Here is a 13,769-nt window from a genome sequence, read left to right as displayed (position 1 = left end):
GCGGGGAAGTGGGCTCGGAGGGGTCGTTTTAAGGCCAAGTTGCTTCCTGGTTCTGCAGCTCCCGGAAGGAAAGTTGCTCTGCGGGGGACCCCTGTGCCTCACATCTGCTGAGCCGGTGGCCTCGGAAGTGGGCAGTGAGGTGCCGCGCATAGGTCATATGACTGTGCTTCCAGAACAGGGGGAAACCCACCCCAGGACTGCGGACCAACGGGCCTGTAACCCAGGAAGTGATTCTAGAAAGTAGTGGCCAAGACGGACCCTGAGGGAAGGTCGACAGCACCCGCGTGCTCAGGGAGAGCGGGGGCCGGTCCAGCTGCTCTGCTGCCCGACTCTCTGTTGAAAGGGCTCTCCTTCATCCTCACGGGCCCAGCTGGACGACAAATTGCAGGGCCACGCTGGGCATACTCTATCATGAATGCAGTCCCAAGGAGGTGCCTCCCTTCAAGAAACCTGACACACAAAACCCTGCCTCCCTAATCAAGGGGATTGGGAAGAGATTATTCACTTTCCAAAGGGCTGTTTTCCAGAAAAGAACACCCCCGATTTGTCAGAAGCACCGGTAGCCACTTCCCCCCGTGTATTATTTACTGTGTGATTCATCTTTTCAGACTGAGGCAGCCTTTAGGAGCACGTCCAGTGCACGGAGGGAAGCATCCTCTCGTGTTCTGGAAGCCCCCAGTGAAGGGCAGCCATGGGCGGGCGGGGGGCCGGGTGCTCCCTTGGGTGTATGGAGCGGTCGCCAGAAGGACGCGGCAGATGGAGAGCCAGTCCTGCTCCCCTGGGGAGCGTTTCCTGCCCTGAAGGAGGGAGGTGGGGGTTGTCACACCCCGCAGGCGGCGTGTGACGCTGCGGAGGCTCACTGAGCAGCTGACGCCGGGGGAGCGAGGATGACGCTGCGTTTGACGGCAGAGGGGGACGCGTCGTGAAATGTGACACGGGAGGGACAGAGAGGGGTCGTGAGAAAGCATGCAAGGAGAGAGATTTCCCTGGACGTTTTTCTCTTGGAAAACAAACCAAGCCCTCTGAGCCGCTATTTGGAATCCCACATTGTGCCTAAATGAAGCAGTGGTGACACTTTCCGGGGCCGGTGACATCTGCTCGCTGAGAGAGTCCTTTGTGCCATTGCCCACCACGGGGTCCCAGGTGGCAGGGAAGACAAAGAGTGGTTATGCACAGGCTGGTGGGGGTTCGGGAGCCGCGATCAATGACTCCTCTGCTCCTGTGTGAGACGGACAGAAAGGGGAGCTGAACACCAGCTCTCTAGATTGTTCTTGCTGCCCGGAGGGAGCTGTCTGGAGGGACTGGGTTTAAAACCTTTCCTGCACTTGCCAAACAAAGCCTTCTGCTGCTGTAATCCTTTCTGACGTCCCTCCTTCCATCCCACCCCATTCTTGGCTAAAACTTATTTATGCGTATTGTCCTCAAACACACAGGGGACCAATCTCAGGCCATTATAAACAGACGCTGCAGCAAACCGACCTGCTGGACTGGCCTGGGCTGAGGGCTCAGTGTCCTTTCTGGAACTCCACCCGCCTGGGGCCAGCTCTCCTGAATATGGACATTATGGCCCCACTCTCCCTCCCTGAGGGACAGGGCCACGGCCCAAACCACTGTGACCAAAAATACCCTACAAGGTTTGGGAATGAAAATTAATGAATGATCTGGGTGGCTGGGCTGACCAGGCTGGGCTGTCCGCGCGTGTGCTGTGTTTGCTTACAGGCAGGGGTCTTCTTAAAGATGCTGCTTTATGAAGACGGACCCTGGCCCTTTGTCTCTGTGGGTGGAGGTGGTCAGGACGTCCTAGTAGCACAGATGGGTGTTTCCATCCTGATGCTCCAGCGTTGGTTCCAAGTTCAAGGGCAATGATGTCTCTTTGTCTCTCTGCCCTGGGCACTTGAAATCAATGTTGAAAAGTATTCGTGTTATAAAATGCTCCGGTTTAGGGGCGTTCTGAGCTTCCCTTCCACTCTGCTTGGCATTTATGCAAAGGATAGAGGTGAGCCGTGACATACGGGAGCTGTGACAGCCCGAGGGGAGTAGGACCCAGTGATTCGAAGCCACATCAGGCAAGTTATTTATACATCTCGGGGTCTGTCCCCGTCTCTATAAGCTGAGCAGGGCAGGTGATGGTTGTGTCTGTCTCAGCAGCCTCAGAGGAGATCATGGTGGTGCAAGGGGCTTGGAAACGGTGGGGGAACCGCACAATTACTGGGTATTAATTGTTGTTCGGGTTCGTAGTAATTAAACCAGAGAAGCCAAAGATTAAACAGAAGTGCAGGCAACCTGCCTTGTTGGTCTTGGCTTCGCGAACATCCCGGTCAGCATGGGGTAGAGGACAGCTATGTAGAGACCAGCACTGCCATCGTCACCATCAGCACCTGGGCCCTCTCTGCACCCGCCCTGCGGCACCTGATGGCCTGGTATTAGGAGCAGTGGTGAGTGCTGGGTCTGGGGGCTCTGGGGAGACCACAGGCATCATGTGCGGCGTCAAGCCCCTCAACGTGCAGGATGGCAGGGGACAGAGGACAGCTGGCAGTCCCCGAGGGCTCCCCACGTGAGCCTGCGAGAGGTCTGATTTAATCGTCATGGCAACGGCAGGCAGAGCGTGCCCTCCCGTTTTATAGATGAGAAAACTGAGGGACAGATGAGAAAACCCTCACAACACCGAACAATACCAAGAGTTGGAACCAAGAAGGGCAATCCTGTCCCTTGCCCTGGGCTGTGTGTCTCCAGCCTTCCAGACCCCTTGTGTGAATCACACCTCAGGCCCGTGGAACTTTCTTTCAGTGGGACCCACGGCCTCAGTTTGTGGGAATAGCCTGCTCCTGTTGTAGGAGCCACGGATACACGTGTGCCTGTGTGCTGGCACGCAAACCACAGCACGTGAGTGGGGAAGCGGGGCTGGCTGCCCGAGATGCCTTGTGAAAGTCTTTTCTTCCTTCTGTAGTTTAAGTAGGAACCCAAGGAGTACACATTGTCACCCAGGCCGATTCGCATTATTGGGATAAAACCACAGAAAACCATCTCGTGCAGTCGGTCACCTAGCCCCTGCTCTGACCGATGGCTTTCGGGGGCCCCAGGACACAGTCTCTGATGGGAATGGGGAGGGACCCCTAGCAAGCGACAAGGAGGGTTTTGGGGACTGCGCACAGCCAGGGGTGCAAGTCACTTCTGGGGGAGCTGGGAGGTCAGACACGCAGGCAGCTCATGGCGAGGGCAGCGGCGTCTGTGCCGTGTGCTGGGGAGCAATGCCCGTGAAGAGGCTGGGGCGCCACCTGCCCCTGGGGCTGGGCTCTGCCCACCCTGAATTCTGTGTTCACCCCAGCGCCGGCTCCCTCCCCTGCTCTGAGTGCCCTCCCTGAGGTTTTCTGCCCACCCTAGGCTGTTGTCCTCTCTGGGCAGTTCCCCCCCTCCCATCCCACCCCTGTCAGTCAGGACCCATGATGTCGAACAAGTACCAAGACCCATTTCCAACTTTAAAATACCGCACTGGAACTCAAACACTAGAATCAGCCTCTTGCAGCACGATGCACGTCTAGAAAGATAGAAAATTTTTGAGCGTCAGCACCCTCCACTCTGTGGCTTATGGTGTGTGCGTGTGTATGAACAATTCACAAACCCAAACCTTTAGCGAGAAGGGCAGAGGGGCCAGGGGAGGTCAGCCCCTCAGCCAGCCCCGTGGCTGGTTCTAGGTCCTACCTGGCGCTGACTCTGACTCTGTCTCCTCCCTCTCCACGGCAGTCCTGCATATTAGCATATTCACCGTCTGAAACCTACTTTATTTCCCCAGGAAAAGAGCTTAAAGCTTCTGCCAATACCAATGAACAGAGGTTTATTTTTCTCCCCAGACTGATAATGACTGAAGGAAGAGGCTTAGGAACAAAGAGCCCAGAGCCGTGTGCAGACGCTCAGAGGACACCGGGGAAGCGGAGAAACGCCCGCCAGGAGCCAGGGTTGGGTCTCACTTCCCACGGTCCTTATGTGCCATGGGCACATTGCTTCTAGCAGCCAGTCTGCTCCTCTGAGCTCTCTCGTCCAGATGCTGTATCGTTCTGCTCCAGGCAGTGTTCCAGAGAACACCAGGTGGGTCCCGGCAGAGCCCAGGTTGATCTTGCCAGCTGGAGCATCCCCAGGTGAGCCAGGGGGAGCTGTTGGCACCCTACACCACCCCCTCCGTCAGGTCGCAGCATCCACTCCCAGCTGTGAGCTGCCAGGGACTCAGCGGCCATGTTTCTGGAAGGGGGTCCCTCCGGGGGTACAGCTCACACACAGAACCCATGGGACAGGGGTCCTCCCTGGGGTACAGCTCACACACAGAACACATGGGACAGGGGTCCTCCCTGGGGTACAGCTCACACTCAGAGCCCGTGGGACAGGGGTCCTCCCTGGGGTACAGCTCACACTCAGAGCCCATGGGACAGGGGTCCTCCCTGGGGTACAGCTCACACTCAGAGCCCGTGGGACAGGGGTCCTCCCTGGGGTACAGCTCACACTCAGAGCCCATGGGACAGGGGTCCTCCCTGAGGTATAGCTCACACTCAGAGCCCGTGGGACAGGGGTCCTCCCTGAGGTACAGCTCACACTCAGAGCCCGTGGGACAGGGGTCCACCCTGGGGTACAGCTCACACACAGAACACATGGGACAGGGGTTTCCTGCTATTGTGCCAGGTTCATTTTGCCCACTGCCTAGAAAGCCAAACACCGAGATGATGAGATTGCAGTAGAGAGAGGGTTTACTCACAAGGCAGTCACATGAGGAAGCAAGAGCATTTGTCTCAAATTCACTTCCGGGAAACTGAGGACTCAGGGACATTTATGGGATGGGGGCAAGGTGCTCTGAAACGTGGAGAGAGGTGATTGGAGGTGAGGAAAGGTGACGTAATTGATGGTCTGCTCAAGCATAGTCAGACTCCATGCCTCTTCACAGGACCCATGTTCACAAAATGGCGGCATTGGCATGATCTGAGGGTGGAGTTTTTAGCCTCTTGACATCAAAAGTCGCCTATCGGACATCTGCCCGGGCCCCGTTGATGGGTTGGTGGTCTCAACCAGCCTGAAGTGGACAAGGGGTTCTAATTCCTGAAGAACAGCTCACACACCCATTACCATGATGACCCCTTGTAGTCTTTGGTCATTCCTCATTCTTGAGGGATTTGGGGCGACAACCCATCTAGCTACTTCCTGCTGAATTGAGGCACAGATATGGGTTAGAGGAATGAAAGTGTCTAGCACTCATTTGGAAATATTCTCTTGTTCCCAGCTTCAAGTTGACAATTTACCTGATTAGAATTTTGTATCTTGCTCAACAGCTTTGGAACAACATCGAAAGGCACATTTTATAATCAAGTATTAGAACAGAAGGATGAGAAGGACAGACAAGCCAAATTTTAAGAGTCCTTGAAAAATAGACCTAATCTCCAGTATGGCCTCCATCTGATCTCCAGGTGGGGCAGACCTCTGGTCCCAGTTCCTGATAGTCCTTTGTTTACTGGATGTGCATCAGAGACTGGAGCCATGCCCCATACCCTGATCTTTCAGTTGTCATTGATGATGGCTGTCAGCACAGACTCTCTGCCCGGGGGTCACCACATTCCTAAGGAACTCAGAAGCAAAGTTATCAACTTATAGCAGCTGAGAGGGGCCACAAAATCTACAGAGCATGTCTGGGCTAGTTAATCAGAGGTCATTCAAAATTACAATATGGTTTCTTTTCTACAATGTGGCTTCCCTTATGTCAACCTTGTGTTGAGCCTGTATCTCTCACTGGGGTACAGCTCACACTCAGAGCCCGTGGGACCAGGTTGGAGCTGTCTCAGCCCACGCCCTAGCTTAGTGGTCGTCCCTGTCCTGCCTCCCTCCCTTTCTCTGTATTTGTCAGCTCAGCTGCATAACAAAAACCACAGGCTGGGGCGCTTAACAACAGACACTTGTTCTCTCACAATCTAGAGGCTGGATGTCCGAGGGCAAGGTGCCAGCAGGGTTGGCTGCTCTGAGGCCTCCCTGCTTGGCTTGCAGATGGCCATCTTCTTGTTGTGTCCTCACCTGCTCTTTTCTCTGTGCTCCCACACCCCTGGACACCCCTCCCTAATCACCTCCTCCTGTAAGACTGCAGTCCGACTGCATTGGGGCACACCCTGCTGGCCTCACTATAACTGAACCCTCTCTGTGTCCAACTACAGTCACATCCTGAGGCAGTGGGGCTCGGGACTTCACCGTAGGAATTTGGGGAACATAATTCACCCCATAATGCTCTGGGATCCATTCCCCCATAAATCACTTTCACAAGAACCTCTGCCTCAATCTTCACTTCTGCGGAACCCAACCTGAGGCAGGACCCACCCAGCTTTCTGCTTCTCAAAGGAAGGAGCGGGTACCCCTGGGTGTGAGGTGGAACAGGTCAGCCATGTGCTGGGAGGTGGCCTCATGGGGAACCTGGCTCTAAGCTGCTGAGGTACAAGGCTGGCTGCAAGAGGGGACGAGAGCCTGGGGCTGCCTGTGACTCATTCTTCTGACTATTTTAAAATGTGGCTTTGTTCAGAAACTGCCCCAGTGTGTCCTTTTGTTAATCAAAGTGTAAGATTTTCTCAAATAATGGTGGGAGCAGTTTAGCAATATAAATAATTTGTACTTTAATTTGGTCGATAGGCACAATTTCTAATTCCTGGAAACTCAGAGGAACAAAGTAATTATAAATTACAAGAATGGAAACAAATCACACGGCAGGTTTGACCCCGGGCGTCTTCCTCAGTCTGGCTTGGGAGCTGCCCCTCGGGGGTGGGAACCTTCAGCTGTTTCCGGGCTCAGTCAAGGTCGCCGGAGTGGGTCTCACGGTTGCTCCCAGCCCCAAAGCCGACTCCACGTGGGGCAACAAATGATTTAATTAACGTCTCTGCTCTTCCATCTGTGAAACAGAGCTCGGGATGCTTCCCACCCGAGGCCATGCAGACAGATGCATCTGTTTTTGAAAAAGCTCCGTGCCTGGGATGGAAGACATCCATGCTCAGTCCTCCTGCTGAGCAAGAAAGGAGACAATTCAGGTCTTCGGGGGACCATGGGTGCACCCCTCTCCTTTAAAGAGGCCATTACTCCATTGTACATTGGGCCGTTACTCCAGTGGAAGGGCCAACTGGATGGCAACAGTGTATCCGAGTGTTAAAGCATCAAAATGATTCCAGGTCCCTGTTATATAGACACTGTGCAAGCCCCGCCCCCTCACCCCAAATGTGATGGTTTGTGGACTCAACCTTCTGCTGCTTTAGGGGTGGGGTCCTCCTTCTCAAACGCAGCAGGGAAGATAAGTGGGGACCCAGCTTTGGGTATAAGATCAAGCCATTGCTGATTTCTTTTTTTTTATTAAGAAATATTTGACAATTAAAATTATGTATATTTAAGGTGTATAATTTGATGATTTGATATACATATACATTGTGAAATAAACACCACAATCAAGCTAATTAACATATTCATCACCTCAGATTTTCTTTCTTTCTTTCTTTCTTTCTTTCTTTAATTCTTTCTTTCTTTCTTTCTTTTTGTGGTGTGAACACTTAAGATCTACCCTCTTAGCAAATTGCAAGCGTGCAATAGAGTATTGTTGGCTATGGTCACCTTGTACGTTAGATCTCCAGAATTTATTCATCTTGCATAATTGAAACTTTGTATACCTTTACCCTCCGTTTCCCAGCCCCCAGCCCCTCACAACCACCATTCTGCTTTCTGCTTCATAAGTTCTGCTGTTTTAGATTCCACATATAAGTGAGATCATACAGCATTTGTCTTTCTGTGTCTGACTTATTTCACTGAGCATAATACCCTCCAGGCTCATCCATGTCGTCACAAATGGCAGGATTTCCTTCTTTTCTAAGGCTGAATATTCCATTGTATATATATACACCATATCTACCATATCCATTCATCTTTCGATGGACATTTAGATTGTTTCCATATCTTAGCTATTGTGAATAATGCTGAAATGAACATGGGGGGTGAACCTACCTCCTTGAGATCCTGATTTCTTTTCCTTTTGATATACAACCAGAAGTAGAATGGCCGGATCAGAAAGTAGTTCTATTTTTAATTTTTTGAAAACTCCGTGTTGTTTTCCATAATGGCTGTAACAATTTACATTCCCACCAACAGTGGAAGGATTCTCTTTTCTCCACATCCTCACCAACACTTGTTATCTTTTGTGTTTCTGATAAAAGCCGTTCCCACAAGGGTGAAGTGATGTCTCACTGTGCTTTCAGTTTGCCTTTCCCCGAGGATCAGTGACATTGAGTACCTTTTCGTATACCTGTTGGCCATTTGTATATCTTCTTTGGAGAAATGTCTATTCAGGTCCTTTGTCTGTTTTTAAATTGTTTTTTTTTTTTTTCCCCATTAAGTTGTGAGAGTTTCTCATGTATTTTGGTTATTAACCCCTTACCAAATATGTGATTTGCAAATCTTTTCTCCCGTTCTGTAGGTTGCCTTTTCACTCTGTTGGTGATTTTCCTTTGCTGTGCAGAAGGCTTTTAGTTTGATGTAGTCCCATTCGTCTATTTTTGTTTTTGTTGCCTGTGCATTTAGTGTCATATTCAAAAACTCATTGCTCGGATCTGTGTCAAGAAGGTGTTTTTCTCATGTTTCCTTCTAGTGGTTTTATGGTTCCAGGTCCTATATTTAAGTTTTTAATCCATTTTGAGTTGACTTTTGCATATGATATAAGGGTCAAATTTCATTCTTCTGCATGTAGATATCCAGTTTTCCCCATACTATTTATCAGACTGTCCTTTTCCCATTTTATGTTCTTGGCACCCTTGTTGAAGATCAGCTGACCATACATGCCGGGATTTATTTCTGGGCTCTCTATTCTGTTCCATTGGTCCATATGTCTGTTTTTATGCTAATATCGTGCTGTTTTGATCACTTTAGCTTTGCAATAAATTTTGAAATCAGGAAGTGTCATGCCTCCAGCTTTGTTCTTCTTGCTCAAGATTGTTTTGGCTACTCAGGGTCTTTTGTGGTTCCACGTGAATTTTAGGATTGGTTTTTCTATTTCTGAAAAGAATGCCATTGGGATTTTGATGGGGATTGCATTGAATTTGTGTATCTTTGGGTAGTGTGGACATTTTAACAATACTAATTCTTCTCATCCATGAACACAAGATGTCGTCTCATTTTCCTGTGTCTTCTTAAATTTCGTTCATCAATATTTCATAATTTTCAGTGTACAAGTCTTTCACCTCTTTGGTTAAGTTTATTCCTGAGTGTTTTATTCTTTCTGTTGCTGTCGTGAATGGAGTTGTTTTCTTAATTTCCTTTTTGGAGAGTTCATTGTGTATAAAAATGCAATTTTGTCTCCTGCAACTTCACTGAATTCATTTACTGGTTCTACAGGTTTTGTTGTTGTTGAGTCTTTAAGGTTTTCTGTATTTGTGATCTTGTCATTTGCAAATAGAGATAATTTTATTTCTTTCTAATATGGATATCTTTTATTCTTTTTTTATTGTCTAATTCCCTTAGCTAGGACTTCCAGAACTATGTTGAAAAGAAGTGTCAACAGTGGGCATCTTTGCCTTGTACCAGATCTTAGCGGAAAGCTCTCAATTTCCCCCATTGATTATGATGTTAGCTGCGGCCTTTTCATATAGGGCCATTGTTGTATTGAGGTAAGATCCTTCTATACCTATTTGTTTAGAGTTTTAATCATGAATGAGTATTGAACTTTGTCAAATGCTTTTTCTGCGCCTATTGATTCAGGTGATTTTTTCCTCTCATTTTGTTAATGTGTTGTGTCACGCTGATCGATTTGTCTCTGTCCAGCCGTCCTTGCGTACCTGGGGTAAATCTCACTTAGACACGGTAGATGATCCTTTTAAGATACTGCTGAATTTTGTTAGCTAGTATTTTATTAAGGGTTTTTGCATCTATGTTTATCAGGGATCTTGACCTGTAGTTTTCTTTTCTTGTAGCATCTTTGCCTGATTTTGGTATCAGGGTGATGTTGGCCTCATAAAATGGGTTTGAAAATGTTCTATTTTCTTCTATCTTTTGGAAAAGTTTAAGAAGGATTGGTATTAATGCTTCTTTGAATGTTTGGTAGAATTCATCACTGAAGACCTTAGGACCTGAGCTTTTCTTTGTTGGGAGATTTTTGACTACTAATGCAATCTCTTTATTTGTTATTAGTCTGTTCAGGCTTTCCATTTCATGCTGATTCAGCTTTGGTAGGTTGTAAATTTCTAGGAGTTTATCCGTTTCTTCTAGATTATTCAGTTTGTTGGCATATAATTGTTCACAATAGTCTCTCATGATCCTTTTTATTTCTGAGGCATCTGTTGTAATATATTCTCTTTCATTTCATATTTTACTTATTTGAATCTTCTCTTTTTCTTAGTTAGTCTAGCTAAAAGTTTGTTGATTCCATTTCTTTTTAAAAAATCAACTCATAGTTTGTTGATTTTTTTCCCATTTTTTTGTTGTCTATTTCATTTATTTATGCTCTAATCTTATTTCTTTCCTTCTGCTAACATTTTGATCTCTGTTTGTTCTTCTTTTTCTGCTCAATTGAGGTGTAAAGGTAGGATGTTTATTTGGGATATTTCTTCCTTTTTTAAGTGTATGTGTTTATCTCTGTAAACTTGCCTCTTATTACTGCTTTCACTGCATCCCATACATTTTGATACGTTGTGGTTTCATTTTGTTTGATTCTCTTTTAAAGTTCCTTTTTGATTTCCACTTTGACCCAATGGTTGTTCAAAAATATGTTGTTTAGTTTCCACATATTTGTAAATTTTTCTCATTTTCCTGCTGTTATTGATTTCTACTTTCATCCATTGTGGTTAGGAAAGACACTTGGAATGATTTGATTTTCTTAAATTTGTTGATACTTGTTCTGTGAACTAACGTGTGATTTATCCTGGAGAATGTTCTGTGTGTGTTAGAGAAAAATGTCTATTCTTCTGCTGTTGGGTGGAAAATTCTCTGTGTGTCAGTTTGATCCATTTGGTCCACACTGTTGTTCAAGTCAGCTGTTTCTTCACTGATTTTTCTGTCTGGATATTCTATCTGTTATTGCAATTGTGGTATGGAAGTCCCCTATGATTATTGTATTGCTGTCTATTTCTGGCTTCAGATTTGTCAAGATTTGCTTTATACGTTTAGGTGCTCTGATGTTAGGTGCATATATATTTATAATTGTTATATCTTCCTGTTGAATTGACTTTTATCATTATATGATGACCTTCTTTGTCTCTAGAGACAGTTTTAGAATTAAAGTCTATTTCATCTGACATAAGTGTAGCCACCTCAACTTTCTTTTGGTTACCATTTACACGAAATATCTGTTCCATCCCTTCACTTTCAGCTTACAGATGTCTTTAATTCTCAAGTGAGTCTCTTGTAGCCAGCATATCACTGGATATGGTTTTTATCCATGCAGCCACTATGTATCTTTTGACTGGTGAGTTTAATCTATTTATAGTTAAGGTACTTATTGACCAGTGAAGACTTACTATTGTTATTTTGTTCATTGTTTTCTGTCTGTCTTGTAGTCGTTCTGTCCACCTCTTCCTTTCTTATTGTCTTCCTTATATGGTGATTTTTTTATAGTGATTTGCTTTGGGTTTTTTCTCTTGATCTTTTGTGTATCCATTATGGATTTTTTTCCATGTGGTTAGCTCAAGGCTTGCGTAACATATCTTGTAGTTATAACCTTCTATGTTAAGTTGATAATTTAACTTCAATCACATACAAAAGACTGCCCTTTTGCTCCCCCAACACACATATACACTTTGTGTTCTTATAGAGAGAGTTTTCTTTTTTTATGTTCTATATCCATTACTATACCCAATTCTATATCCAAATTTTTATGTACTGATCTTTATATTAGGGTAAAGTGATGAATATACCACCTTTACGGTGCTATGTTAATCTATGTATGTCTACAAGTTTACCTTTACTTGTGAGACTTAAGCTTTTCTATGCTTAAACATTGCTGTTTAGTGCAATTTCGTTTCAATCTGAAGAACCACTTAGACATTTCTTGTAAGGCCAGTCCAGTGGTGATAAACTTCCTCAGTTTTTGTCTGTCTTGGAAAGACTTTTATCTCACTTTCATTTTCAAAGAATAATTTTTCTGGGTATTGTATTCTTGGACAGCAGGCATGTTTTTCCTAGTAATCTGAAGATATCATTCTACTCCTTCCTGATCTGCAAGGTTTCTGCTTAGAAATCTGCTGATACGAGGATTGCCTCATATGTGTTGAGTCATTTTTCACTCATTGCTTTCAAAATTCTCTGTTTATTCTTCGCTTTTGACAATTTGATTATAATGTACGTTGGTATGGTCTTCTTTGGGTCGATCCTATTTGGGAAATTTTGAGCTTCATAAATCTGAATGTCCACTTTCCTCCCAAGATTTGGGAAGTTTTCAGTCATTATTTCTTTAAATAAGTTTTCTACCCCTTTTTCTCTACCTTCTCCTGCTTGGACTCACAACACATATATTAGTTCCTTTATTGTGTCCTATAATTCCTGTAAACTTTCTCCACTCTTTTTCATTCTTTTTTTTTTCACTCTTCTGACTGGATAATTTCAAATGACCTGTCTTCGAGTTTGCAGGTTCCTTCTTCTTCTTGATTGAGTCTGTCATTGAAGCTCTCTAGTGCACTTTTCATTTCAGTCATTGCATTCTTCAGCTCCAGAATTCCTGCTTCATTCATTTTTATGATTTCTATCTCTTTGTTGTACTTCTCATTTTGTTTGTGTACTGTTTTCCTGATTTCATTGAGTTATCCATGTTTTTTTGTGGCTCACAGAGCTCCCAATTCCTTGCCAAGAAATTCATAGATCTCTATTTCTTTCGGGTCAGTTACCAGAAAATTATTGTGCTCCTTTGGTGATGTCATGTTTTCTTGATTTTTTATGCTTCTTTTAGCCTTGGGTTGATGTCTGTGCATTTGAGGGAAGAGTCACCTCTTCCAGACTTTCCAGACTGGCTTTGGTGGGGAAAGACCTTCACCTACAGGTGGCAGTGAGCATGCCAGCTGAGTGAAGTGTGCTGGATTCAGCTCTGGGAGATGGGGCCACACAGTGGCAATTCTGGCTTCATGGAGGGTACAGTGGCATAGCCTCTATGGAGCTCTGCCAGCTGAGGTCAGCATCTGCCAAGGCTGCAGGTGTCATGGTAGCAGTGAGCGCTGTTTGGGTCCTCAATGGTGAAGGCTGGTGGGATCCTCCTGTTCTCCTTTTACCCACAGGGAGAAGTTGTGGCCAAGAGGATCACGCTTTCTGCTGAGCCTGGCATGTGGGTGCACACACAGTGGCAGCAGTGCCTGACTCCAAGGCATGAGAGTATGCAGAGCAGCTGTGGAGCAGGGTTCCAGGGTGTGTGCACACTTGGGGGAGGTGAGTGGTGGCAGGGCACAGTGGTGGTTCTTTTTCTGGGATGGTGCAGCCACAGCCCATTCCCTGTCTGGGGTGAGGAGCGGGTTGCAGCAGCACAGACTCCAGGCAGCTCTGTCAGCTGGGTTCGTCATTGGGAAGACCTTGGGGTCCTTGGTAGTGAAAGCTGCAGGTGTCCATGGAGGTGATGAGGGCTGCCAGAGTCCCCTGCTCCCCTTTTCCCTCACGGGGGGTCATGACAAGGGGACCCCTCTTGGTATTGAGATGTACCCAACTGGAGGATGGGAGGATGCAGCTAACAGGCTTGCTATGCTTTTCTGTGCAACTATCCTCGGGTTTTGTGCTCATCTGGGTTTCTGCATCTCCCTTACTGTGCTCTGGAC

Source organism: Equus przewalskii, chromosome 27 (genome assembly GCF_037783145.1).
Source record: "Equus przewalskii isolate Varuska chromosome 27, EquPr2, whole genome shotgun sequence".
Lineage (NCBI taxonomy): Eukaryota > Metazoa > Chordata > Mammalia > Perissodactyla > Equidae > Equus > Equus przewalskii.
This window is presented reverse-complemented; position numbering follows the sequence as displayed.